The sequence below is a fragment of the Macrotis lagotis genome, chromosome 1 (genome assembly GCF_037893015.1).
Source record: "Macrotis lagotis isolate mMagLag1 chromosome 1, bilby.v1.9.chrom.fasta, whole genome shotgun sequence".
Classification (NCBI taxonomy): Eukaryota; Metazoa; Chordata; class Mammalia; order Peramelemorphia; family Peramelidae; genus Macrotis; species Macrotis lagotis.
The window spans coordinates 733,023,383-733,036,903 of record NC_133658.1 but is presented as its reverse complement, the minus strand read 5'-3'; the positions used below and the strand labels follow the sequence as shown (position 1 = coordinate 733,036,903).

Genomic DNA, 13,521 nt, shown 5'->3' with positions numbered 1-13,521 from the left:
ACTTGCCTGACTTCCTTTAAGTCCCAGTTAAAATCTCACCTCCTAATTTTTTTAAACTTTATTTTTCTTAAGGGGGGAATCTATTTTCTTTCATATTATGACATTTATGGTAATATTTTGCATGAGTCCACATTTATAACCTATATCAAATTGCTTGTGGGTAGGAAGAGGGAAGAGAATTTAGAACTCATTCATTGTAAAAACAAATGTTATTTTTTTTATATAGAACTGGGAAAAAATAATATATAAATAAAATAAGTTTTAAAAAATAAAAAAAAAATAAAATCTCACCTCCTACCATAAACCTTTCCCAAATCCCTCTCAATTCTAGTGCCTTCCTTCTGGTATTTATTTTCATTTTTGTCTTATATAATTAATTTATACATAGCCATTTACATGTTGTCTCCACAATTAGACTGTGAGCTCCTTGAGAGCAGGGACTGGCTTTTACGTTTCTTTGTAAATCCATTGCACAACACCTGGGACATAGTGACCACTTAATACTGATTGACCAACTGAGAAGAAAAGAGTATGGGGAAATGGAAATGAGAGAAAAAAATAAAATTTTCCCTAAAATTTTAGAGAAAAAAAAAAAACAGATTGAAGGTAGATCGTGGAGAACCCAGAATGCTAAACTAAGGAATGTGTATTTCATCCTGTAGGAAAAATGAGACTCACTAACTTTGTAATGAGGGAGTAACATAATCAAACTCCTTTACTAGGAATATTATTTTTCCAACAGTGTTCAGTATAAATTAATTGGAAATGCTAGACTGGACTCAAGGAAACCAATTATGAGGATAATACAATTGCCCAGGTGAAAGTTAATGAAAAAGATAGCAATAAGAGTGGGAAAATGGGAAGAGAGGTAAGCCATTTATAGATAGAATCAATTAGACCTACCAACTGATTGAATGGAGGGGATCAGAAGGGGAAAAGGACTCTTCATTATAATTCAACAAAACTACAATTTGTTCAACAAGTTCAGCATGTCCTCCTTCCCTCTCTGTGCAGCCACACAAACCATCTTCTATTCCTGAAGTATATTCTTTATCAATAAACCTTTCAGAATTTTGTCTTCTGGGGTCACTAGGTGGTGCAGTGGATAGAGCACTGGCTTTGGAGTCAGGAGTACCTGAGTTCAAATCCGACCTCAGATGCTTAATAATGACCTAGCTGTGTGGACTTAGGCAAGCCACTTAACCCCACTGCCTTGCAAAAAAAAAAAAACTAAAAAAAAAAGAATTCTATCTTCCTTTAAGGTTCAACCTCTGTGGAACCTCCCCCCACATTCCCCTATTTGATATGTACGCTCACTCCCCTTTACTAGATTTAATCTAGTTTACCAGATTATGTGATCTCTCCATTCCCCACTTTAACTCACTACCTCATGTCCTTATTTTATTTATGTATGTATTTTATCTTCTGATAAAGTTCCTTAAGGACAGGGAATGTATTTGTATCCCTGGTATTTAGCAGAATAATAATCGTCATAATAAACATTTAAATACTTCTTGAATTAAATTCTCTACCAAAAAAGTATGTCTCATTCATGTTGATGTAATGTTCCGTTCTTTTAATGCTGTTGCTGAGTTAAATCTACTCAAAGTTCTAAGAGAAATAATTACTCTGAAAAATAGTTACAGAAGGTTGAGTTTAATATTATTTATCTAAGGTAATAGGATTAAATGACTTGCCCAAGGTCACACAAGCTAGACAATTTTCTATCCTATCCACTAGCTGCCCCCAGAAAGTTGAGTTTAACCCAAAGATCTCAGAGACATGCATTTGCTAAGTTTTTAACATGTCCAACTATATAGTGTTCTGGACATATTGACCCCAGACTTGTTCTATAGGACAAATTTAATTTATTGGTTTATAGACAGAAAATGAGAATTTGATTACTAATCATACAGTAAGGTTCAAGAGTCTGAATCCAGAAAGATAAGAGAGAGGTGAAAGTACAGATTTCAGATTTTCATCAGTAAGTTTAAAATTGGAAGTGGGGGAGTCAACAATTGTTGTTGAGTAAATCTCTCTGAGCAGAGGATCAGAGTAAAAGCAGAGAAGTCATCAGTGGATAAACTAGTGTGAGATGTCAGGTTTAGTGGGGTGTTAGTCAAGCATTACATGATTCAGCTTAGCAGAAGTGTCTATTTAACACAAGACCCTACACTCACCAAAGCATTATTATTTCCTGAGAGAGAAATTTATGGTTCCAGAGTTGTTACCTTGAGCACCTGGGACTTCTTTCATCATATATTAGTTTGGCAGGATTCTGTAATTGTGTGCACACTCACATGATTGATTTAATTGGTGAGCAAATATGATTCAGGTTTGTGTGTGAATATGATATATTATTCCTGCATTTTCTTTGATATGTGAATTCCTATGGTATCACTGTTATTTATTCTGCTTTATTGAGAAGCAAATGGTTATGTTTAAGATGTATTGTAACTGACAGGATTTATATAAAAGGAAAAGCATTGTAGAGAGCTTCAGAACTGAATTGCTCAGTAGAGAAAATATATTCCTCAATAATATTATACACTAGGAATCATTTGTGTGTAACCTGGTGGTGGTGGTCCTTGTCTGAATTGAGTCTGCTAGTGTGAGGGAAGGCTGGAATAAGCAAACCAACCAAGAGAGCAAGTACTCTCATGTCTCTGTGAGAGATATTAGTGTAAGAAACAGACCCTGAACATTTAAGCCATATATAATTCCTTGGTAGATGTAGCAACAGAGATAACATTGTTCAACAATTTTGCCTAATCAATGCAGGTGTTCCTTATAATGTTAGAGATTATAAACCATATCTCAATCAATAAATCAAGAAACCGGGTGGTGAGTAGTGAGAGCAGAGGAGAGAGAGCATTCCAAGCATGGGAGATAGCCAGAGAAAATACCTGGCAATGGAGTGAAATGTTTGCTATAAGACCACTGTCAGTAGATCAAAGAGTATGTTTTTTGGAAGTAAGGTTTGAGAAGACTGGAAAGGTAGAAAGGGGCTAATTTTTGAAAGGCTTAGAGGGTCAAACAGAACATTTTGCATTTGTTACTGAGGGCAATAGGAGTTTATTGAGTAGAGAAGTAACATTCTTTTGTGACTGAGACTTGACCAAATCTTCTCAAAAATTGACTAAAAGAGATCCACCCAACATGTTGACAGCCTTCCTTGCTTTCTCTTGATACCAGAGGGTTATCTGGTATTCATATAGATCATCTAATGGCTAACCTCCAATCAGACCACAAAAAGATCATTTTTTTTCAATCGTGCATTTCTTTAATACTATTCTTTGTTATGGTTCTTCATATTTTTTAATTTAGTATATATATTGTGGCCTTCTAACACCTCCATGAACTTTGCATTTTCCCCTGGGCAATACTCAATCCTTTAGAGAAGGTAGTGTGCCATGATTCATTGTTCAACAATAACACTAGTAGAATATTAGTATTAAAAAATGGACCTTCATTTCAGGGAGAAGTTTGAAGTTTTTTGAGTAGCTTGCAATTTTTCATGAGCAGTCCTCTTAATTCTTGGCTTTACTATCTTCCTTTCCTATCTTCCTTTCCTTGGATGTCTTGGGTTTCTATCCCTCAAAACTTTGATAATTGTCTAATTTCCACTACAATTCTACTCTTTTTTTTTCATGGTCTAATCTAGCAGCTTTTCCCCTTTGTTTTGCTCTTTTTTAGTGCATTTCTAATATCCATACAAGCAATCCAGGTTTGTGATGTTAGAATTCAAGCAGGGTGACTGTATTTTTTTTTATTGTCAAAATGTTTATTGCAGGGGCGACTAAGTGGCGCAGTGGATAGAGCACCAGCCCTGGAGTCAGGAGTACCTGGGTTCAAATCCAGTTTCAGACACTTAATAATTACCTAGCTGTGTGGCCTTGGGCAAGCCACTTAACCCCATTTGCCTTGCAAAAACTTAAAAAAAAAAAACCTAAAAAAATGTTTATTGCAAAAAATCTTTGCAGACCTTTTTCATTCTTCTATTTGTTTTCTAATCCCTTTTTATCTTTAAATGCCCTTGGGATGACTTTTCTTAGTTGGATTTCCTATCACGCTTTCTTTAAACTGGTTCTTGCCTTCAGCTGTTTCTCCCTGTTTTATGAAGCAATACTACTCAGAATTTTCCATTATTCTCCATAATATTTTATAAACAAGTTTATGTTATAAGCTAATATTACCCTCAGCTGCTATGTTTTTATATTTGTCAGTTAAGTGAAATATTTCCTTTCTGAAAAAAAAACACGCATAAAAAACCCCCAAAATTTTTAGATGATTTTGGTCTCTTCATTATGCTAGTTTTTATTAAACTTCAGTATGAATTTATTGGACAATAGCAGCTAACATTTTATAGCATTGTAAGGTTTGCAAAATGTTTTATATAGAGTAGTTTATTTTGAATAGGATCAGTGTCTATAGCAGCTGGGTGTCACAGTAGATGGACCCTAGAGTCAAGATTTGTTTTTAAATTCAGCCTCAGATACTTAATAGCTATATGACCCTGGTCTCATTTGTAAAGATAGGAATGGAAATAGGACCTATCTCACAGAGTTGTTGTAAAGATAATGATGATGATGATGATGATTATAAAAGCTAACATTTATATAGCACTATGTGCCAAACATTGTACTTACACAATACAATTATTATCCTGTTTGATCAAATGAGATAATATTACTGGCACACAGTAAAACTTTTAATAAATGCTTATTCTCTTTCTCCCATGTTCTTTCTTACATTTCTATCCCATTTTTGTAATACTTTGTTTAAATAGCTTAATAAGGAGTTCCAACTGTATAACACTTCTTTTTCTAATTATAAGTTTTTCTAGTTTTGAGCAAATTTTGACCTTTACTGACTACACTGATAACTGATTTAAAAATAACTCCTGCATCAATAATGAGCAATTTCCTGTCTGTTAAAATAAAAAAAATTAACATTATTTTGTCCTTTCTATACCTAGCTTTCAGAATCTTTTCTTCAAGAAAGTATTTATGATAATATATTTATTGTCCTCTTTTATTCCTTATTTCTGATTCACATTTTCTAGCATATTTCTTGCCATCCTTACCACCCTTTGCATTGAGGTTAATATGAATCAAGGTAGATATGTATGTAATGTTGAGGGTCTTTTACCTCTTCATGCCTTGAAACAGATATTCGAGCATAAGTTGTAATTATTTATATATTGGTCTTTTCTCACTTATGAATACTGTAATACAGGATGACAAAATATTCATGAAACAATATTTCCTTGGACTGAAAAGAGAAAACCAGCCCTGCTAACTACATTAGTTGCTTCCCTAAGGAGAAACTGAGTCATTCTTCCAAATAACTGCAACTTCTATTTTAATAGCAAGAATGTCAAGGTGATAGGATTCAGATCCTCAAGTAATATGTCCAGTTATTAATCATCAAGAAAGAATGTCATACTTGGAATACCAATAGCTAAATTAATGTTTACAGTCAAAAAAGGGTGCCATTCTTAGTATCTTCTACCCCCATTCCCACCACTCTATCACCATTACCATAGAAAAGAGGCATCATGCTTATGAGAAAGGACATCTTATATTTTTCTTTGCTTCATGAGATACCATGGTTAAAAAAATTCATCACTAATAGTAAACCTACTGGTGATGAACCTTTCCATGCTGAGTTAGACAGTCCTCAGAAATTAAATTTCATCTTATACAAGGATTACATTCATTAGTGATTATATATTACATTATATACACTAATAGTGTAAAGCCTATACTTTGATGAAAAGGATTTTGAGAACCTAGAATCACTGCCATGCTATGATGAAACATTAGAGTTTAACTTAAGCAACTTAGGAAAAATGTTAAACACATTCATAGTTTTGTTAATATATAATGGGGCACCTGGTACATGTCCAGAATACCTGAGCGGTTATTTCCACATTGAGATACTAGGGGAGAAAATGGCATCTCTTCAGTTGGAAGATGTTGAGGAGTTATTTCAGGGAGAATCCTGATAATGTCTAAGGAAAATACCTTGGAGAGATATATATGAAATATTCCTAAACAGTTTGTGAGTGGTTCTGGTCTGCTAACCTTGTGTTAAAAGGAAAACTCTTTGATTGACTATGGAGACATTCAAAAAGTTTTATCTCCTTTAGCTATATTCTCTAGTCCTCATTCACTTCAGTGACTAAGGAGCTCATATTTTCCATGTTGTAGGAATCTGGAAGCTGAGATCCAGGCTTGATTTTATAGCTAGTGCAATATTGATATCTGGGAGGGCAAGGACTGATTTTTGGGAGTGACCTTCAAGACTCTAGCTCAATGGAAGGATTCATCTGGTGCCACACCTGGATATGAACTTGGTAGGACCAGTGTTACATAGGAAGTGAACTAAATTTCAAAATTATTCTCTCAGAGAATAAGGTAGTTAAAGAAGAGTATGTCTCAAATGTGTTGGAGGAAATGTTTGTACATTTGTTCTTGCTATATCTTTGAAGTAAATATCCCTCTGTAAAAACTAATTTGATGTTAAGTAATTAGGTAGGACCAGGAGTAATAGTTTTTGTCCCCTAATTTGGAGGCAATTCAACCAATGGTAGGTCCAGTTAATAATGATAGGAGAGAGATACACAAATCCTTCAGAGTATCTTAGAATACCGAATTGTACATATGTAACAAGACTAGCCCTGCAAGAGAGGGGTCATAAAGTAAATGTTATTTTAAAAGAAGCAATATGTTCTTCTAAGCTCAAATGCCATTCTTGAAGTCTAAGATTTGGTTTATAGTTTTGTTCTGCCATTTACTCACTATGCAACCTTAGACAACACTTATCATTTCTATCCTTTTCCAAAACTGTATAGCAAGTGGCATTTGAAAAGTTTTTTTTTTTCATGATTGTACATGTATAACCTATATCAGATGGCTTGCTGTCTTGGAAAGGGGGGGAGGGGAGGGAGAAAAGGAGAAAAACTTGAAATTTGAAATCTTACAAAAATAAATGTTGAAAAAATATGTAATTGGGGAAAAATAAAATACTAATTGAAAAAAAAAGAAGAAAAGTTTGTTTTTGTTGCTTTTTTAACCATGAATGACAAGAACAATTATTACTGTTTTGGGCTTAGAGATTTCTATTTCATAAGTGAAGATCATTGGGCAAACATGACAGTGAAAGGGATATCAGATAATATCAACAAACATTTATTAAGCTTTTATTATATACCAGGCACTTCTTTTTGGCTGTATGTACTATTGCCTAGTTACATGAAATTACAAAGAAAGAAAAAAATAGTTCCTGTCCTTGGGAAACTTACATTCTAAAGTATATAGATTTATTTTTTACCCTAAGAAATAGTTCACTATCTTTGAAGAATATCTGACTTTGTTTTTGGTAACTGGCCCAGATGATTTAAAATATCTTCAAATATATGGGGGCAGCTAGGTGGCATAGTGGATAGAGCACTGGCCCTGGAGTCAGGAGTACCCGAGTTCAAATCTGGCCTGAGACACTTAATGATTACCTAGCTGTGTGGCCTTGGGCAAGCCACTTAACCCCATTTGCCTTGCAAAAAAAAAAACCTAAAAAAAATCTTCAAATATGCCATTACCAAATTGAGAATCTACCCATTGTCAATTACTATTTTTAGGTTTTTTCATATTTCTCTTTATAACATTTTTCTAATAAGTCTCTTTCTCTGCTCTCAAATACTACCTTATTTCAGACCCTCATCACCTCTCTTCTAGACTGCAATGGCAGCCTTCTAATTGGCCTCTTTGTCTTCTCTTTCTCTACTCTTTCCTCTCCTCAGCTTCCAGAGATTTTTCCTAAAGCATAGTCCCTGACCATATTAACCCATCATCACCCACCATTGATGACTCCAGGAGGAAATGCAAATTCCTTTATATGAATTTTAAAGATTTTTATGACCTTTTCTACCTTTCCAGTCCTCTTAAACATTTTTTTCCTTCCATCTCCAAGCATTCTGTGTTTCAGCAACATTGACATACTTTCTATTGTTTGCACACACCCCTCTTCTCCTTTCTCTTTGCACTATATGACCCTCTACCCCCTTTCCTGGAATTCTCTCCTTCCTTCCCCTTGCCCCTTAGCTTCTCTGGATTCCTTCAAGATTCAGCTCAAATCTCACTTTTGGCAAGAGACCTTTCCTGTCCCCTTCACCTGTAATACCCACTCAGGTTACCTTTCATATACTCTGTATGCAAATTTATGTGTTATTTCTCCCATGAGAATGTAAAATCCTTGAGGGCAGGGATTGTTTTTAACTCTTTGTGTTCCAAGGGTAGTACCTGAACCCAGAGTAAACACCTAATGCTGTTTGTCCTTCATTCTTGGAAAAACCATGACATCAGGTAGGTGATACCATGACAAGGGCATGAATTGTATTTGAGTGAGGAACTGCTATGCTAAGTCATATCTGGGTCCAGTAGCCAGATATGAGTCAGGATGACTGGAGATGGCCCTGGATGTGAGACAGTCAGAGTTAAGTGGCAAGTGACAGTGCTCTAACCATTATGCTGCCTAGCTGCCCCAAACACCTAATAAAGGCTGACTGACCCATTCATAATTTTACTTGGCTTTACATTTGAGAGTTCTACTTCAGAAAAAGCATTAGCTAAAAAGTCCGGTGGATGGAGGATTGAACATGGAATCTCTCTGACAAATCTTGCTGAGTTCAAATCAGGCCTAAGATATTTACTAGTTGTGTAACCCTGGGCATGTCATTCAATTTCATTTGCCTCAGTTTCCCAAGGGCAAACCACTCTAAGGATCTTTATCAAGAAAATCCCAAATGAAAGGTCATGAAGAGTCAGACACAAATGAACATAACCACAGAGAGACATTTTCTTTGTCTAAGCTGGCTTTTTTACTTAGTTGCATCCTGAGAACTGAATTTCCCAAAGGGGTAGGATAGTGAGGAAGAGTACAGTAAGCTTTTGTCTAATATCCAGTGAAGCAATGTGCACTTTTTAGTTCCAGGAGCCAGGAAAGAACAAAAGAAACAATCATTTATTCAGCATCTACTATGTCCCAAGCATTGTACTAAATGCTTTGCAAATTTATCACATTTGATCCTCACGATAACCCTGAGAAATATATGGTAACCTTTTCCCCATCCGGTTTTCTATCCACTCTGCCACCTAACTGCTCCTAATAGCATTGAACAAGTAAATATTGATTAATTCACTTCACAGTTCCAGCTGCATGAGGAAGTAGAAATTATACTAATGAAAGAAGCTTAGGTATTAAGACTAAATCTTAATCTTAAGGAAGAGCTTGACCCCTATGAAATCAGGATGTCAATATGATCTTTTTCAGGGACACATACCAGGTTCAAATAAATAACACCGGAATACTGATTTCTCTATCAAATCTCCTTAGGAGCAATTCCCATCTCTTGAATATATGGTTATGCTTTAAGTGTTTTAAGTACCTCTTGTCCCAGGTGTATTATTAAATGGTCTAGGCATGACCTGCAGTTATTAAGCAAAAGTTTCTAACAGAAAATTTTCTTTTACCTTTGTTTTCCTTTAAGAGATAATACAGAAGCATGTCTATGAATAGGAATATCAAATGGACACATATTAAAAAGCATTGATGATGTTAATAATGAAATTTGTTGGAGGAAATTGCAATGATGTCAGGGGATGTTGACTTCATTTGTTCTTTCTCATTTTATTACTTGGGTCAAAGAAGCCCATTCCATTTTCTATAATAGGGCTCAGGGTTTGAATGGAAGCAAATCATTACAGATCCTAAAACCACAGCATTTTTAAATCTCTAAGTAGACACTTTTTAGTCCATTCTTTCCTTTCCATTGCCACTGCAGCTATAGTAATTCAAGTCTTCATTACCTCATGTCTGTAATTTTGCCATTGCTTTGCAACTATTTTCTGGCTTTTAGTCTCTCCTTACTCCATTTCATCTAGCACACTAACATCTAATTAGTTTTTTAAAACTCTTTAATACCTATATTAATTATTAATGGTTATGTGCATAAGATAAAATCCAAACAACCTACAATGGCATTCAAGGCCCATAGTGATAAGGCCACATATTATGTCAATATACCATTAGATAGATAGATTGATAGATAGATAGATAGATAGATAGACAGACAGACCACATATTATGTCAATATATCATTAGATAGACAGACAGATACTCTTGATCATGTTTTCCAGTGAAAACTGTGCTCTTTGTCTCTTATTATTTCTCTTCCCTCTAGTTTTTAAAAATTCTATTTTCTAATTATTTTTCTCTGTATTTTATTCTGTATTCGCTTTGTGTCTCTAAGGAGAATAGAGCTTCTAAAATAACCAAATTCGTACTGCCTTCTCTATCCCCCTTCTGCATTACTGCATTTATAATTCTTACCCAATCTTTCCAATTTTCTGTCCTAGTTGCCATGCACATTAACTTAGGGAAAAGGATTGGGAGAAACCAGAGGAGCCAGAGACCTCTGTCCCAGTTCCTTTGTTTTACATTCCTGTTTTTTCATGGATTGTAGTTAAAAATAAAATCATCAGCCTTTCCATCCTCTCCCAATACATCCACACATACTTATTTACTTAAACACTGTGTGTATATCTGAATATATATTGGAGGGAATTTTCCCCTTCAAAAATTGAACATATTGTTTATGAAAAATATGGCAAGTGGCATTGCTCAGTGATTAAAGCCCTTGGTCTAGACACCAGAAAGACTTGGATTTAAATCCCATTGTAAATTTTTAGTAATGGTGACACTCTGGGCTAGTCACTTTCAATTTCTTCATCTACACAAAATGGAATTGTTGTGAACATCAAATGAAATCATATGTACAAAACCCTTTAAAATCTAGATAAATTTCAGTTATGATTTTATTATTTAATTTTTAAAATTATCTCCCTTTGTCACTGAAATAAAAGACAAATACACATTAAGAAATTATATGAGACATGATCAGTTTAAAAATGTAGAAATCAAAGGTATCATGGGTCGTTATTATTATTATTATTTCTCATTCATTAATTGTTCTATCATTGGAATTAAATATAGTGGGCATCAACAACTGTATTTTTTTCAAAATAGTTCCTTCCTGATAACCATTTGAAAAGTAATTAAATATGACCTTTAAAAATTAAAATTGCTGGGGTGGCTAGGTGGCACAGTGCATAGAGCACTGGCTGGATTCAGGAGTACCTGAGTTCAAATCCGGCCTCAAACACTTAATAATTACCTGTGTGGTCTTAGGCAAGCCACTTAACCCCATTGCCTTGCAAAAAAACTTAAAATAATAATAATAATAAAAAAATTAAAATTGAAATTGTCTTTAAAATTATAAACTCAATAGTTCAGTCAAAAAATGTCAAATAAGCACATAAATAAGGGATGAAAGCTTATATTTAAAGAGAGTACATAACAATTTAACAAGTAACACACAATGAAAATAATTTTCTCATTGACACCTCAGGTCCTGTCTGAGGTTCTATTACCTTTGATTTTGTTTTCTTTTTCCTTATAAGAATAATGTTTAAAATTTATACTCATTTTTAAAAAGAACTCTTGATACTTCCAGAGATTTTTTTTCCCTAAAAGATGATTAGTGTTTACAATTTTGAATGTCTTTAAATCTTAAGAATGTTTTGTTGCTTTCATTCTTGTAATCAGACATCATATCCATGAATGTCATACTTTGATTTTGATGAACCTTTCTTGAGTGCTCCTAGGAACAGAAGAAACTGAGAAGAATAGGTGTTCAAAGTATGAGAATAATTAACAGAGAAGAGAAAGGAGAGGGAGAACAATGGATGGAAACTGGTAGCATAGTTTGAAAAATAGAATCCTATGAATTGTAGTTCAGAAGATTGAAGCTCCAAGAATTATTATTTAGGTTGGTTAGGTTAGGGAAAACTTCCTGCAGAAAGTAAGATTTTAGATGGAAGCCAGAGAGGTCACCAGGTCAAAGTAGAGTATTGCAGACCTGGGGTACAGGCAGAGAAAGTGCCCAGCCAAGAGATGGAGTAGTATAGCCAGGTTAGTATCTTGGATCAAGAGTATTTGCTGTTGAATAGGGTATAAGAAGACTTGAAAGGTTTGGGGGTGAGTTGGTGCTAGGTTATCTCTACCACCATGCACATAGTAAGTCCCTAATAAACTTTTCTGGTTTTGAATTATATGTATATCTTAGCTTCACTATTAGATTACAAACTCCTTAAGGGTATGGTCTAGGTTTTAATTGATCTTTATCGCTTTATATCACCCAACACTGGGCCTTGCACCTATTAAGCAGTCATTAAACATTTATAGAAGAGAAGGAAAAAAAAGAAAGAAGAGAAGTCAGTGTTTCTTTGGATTTATAGGGCAATTACTAAAAGGAGGCAGATAATTCTCAGTTTCTAAGAAAGGGAAATATACTTTCCGTGTATGCCTGTGTCTCTGAACTTGGCAAGACTAAGTAAAATTGTCTTCCTTGTTCTCTTCTCACCCACTCCCCCCCTTCTCAGACTTCTTTTCCTTCCTCCCTTCTTCTGCCAAAAAGATTTTTAATGCTGTAGCATTAAAATTAAATTAAATTATCTCTTAGGATCCTGAAGAACCAGTGAAAACTCCCACTAAATATTTTATGTTGAATGTTTTATCAAGGCAAGACTTTAAATAATGAGAAGGAAAATGTTTCCAGTGTAGGCACATGTACCCTGAAGGGAACACATCAATTATTTTAATTTACTTTGTAAGTTCACTTACTGTTTCTGGTCACTTCACTGTTTGACTGTGGATTGGGATACATTCATACCTGGACAACACACAATTCCTGGGACACAGAATGTACTCATTAAATACTTGATAATGATGATGATTAATGATGTAAAGGTTAATCAGAAGAAAAAGATGAAATAAAATGAACATGAACAAAGTCAGCTTTTAAAGTTCTTCATAATCTGTCCCTTTTCTACCTTTTGGTAATCTGATGGCTTCCTTGCAGTTCCTCACAATAAATGCTATACCCCATGACTCCTGGCATTTTTACTAGCTGTCCCTCATACCTGGAATTCTTTTTCTCATCTTCACCTCCTAGTCTTCCAGGCTACTTTCAAGTGTCAGCTAAAGTCTTACCTTTTGTAAGACTCATTTCCAGGTCCTCCTTAATCTTAGTACCTTCCCTCTGAAATACCTCAAATGAAAACCCTAAATGAAGTCACAAAGAGTCAAACAGTTGACATGACTGAACAATAACAATATCCTGTTCAACTCTGAGCTCCTTAATTTTTTTGCTCTATTTTCATTTTTTTACCTTTTTTTTATATCCCCAGAATTTAAAAGTATCTAACATATATATGGAAGGAGCTTAATAAATGCTTCTTGATTGAATGACTAAGGGAACTAAAGAATAAATTATTATAACTGAAAGGATTGTTAATAGCAACAATATTATTGCTTTAGTTGAATCCTATTTAGCATCTTTATTAAGCAAGTGCTATAGATACTGTTACATTTGGGGCTTTCCAGAGATCAGAGCATGAG

General features: G+C 34.5%; 1 protein-coding gene across 1 annotated transcript in view; it reads right to left on the bottom strand.

Moving 5' to 3' along the window:
* USP12 (ubiquitin specific peptidase 12) overlaps positions 1–13,116 on the bottom strand; it is a 140,009-nt gene extending 126,893 nt beyond the window's left edge. Inside the window, exon 1 of the mRNA XM_074216168.1 lies at positions 13,044–13,116. The gene's annotated coding sequence lies outside the window, so the exon portion shown is untranslated. The remainder of the gene's footprint in view (positions 1–13,043) is intronic.
* Positions 13,117–13,521: the final 405 nt, after the last annotated feature.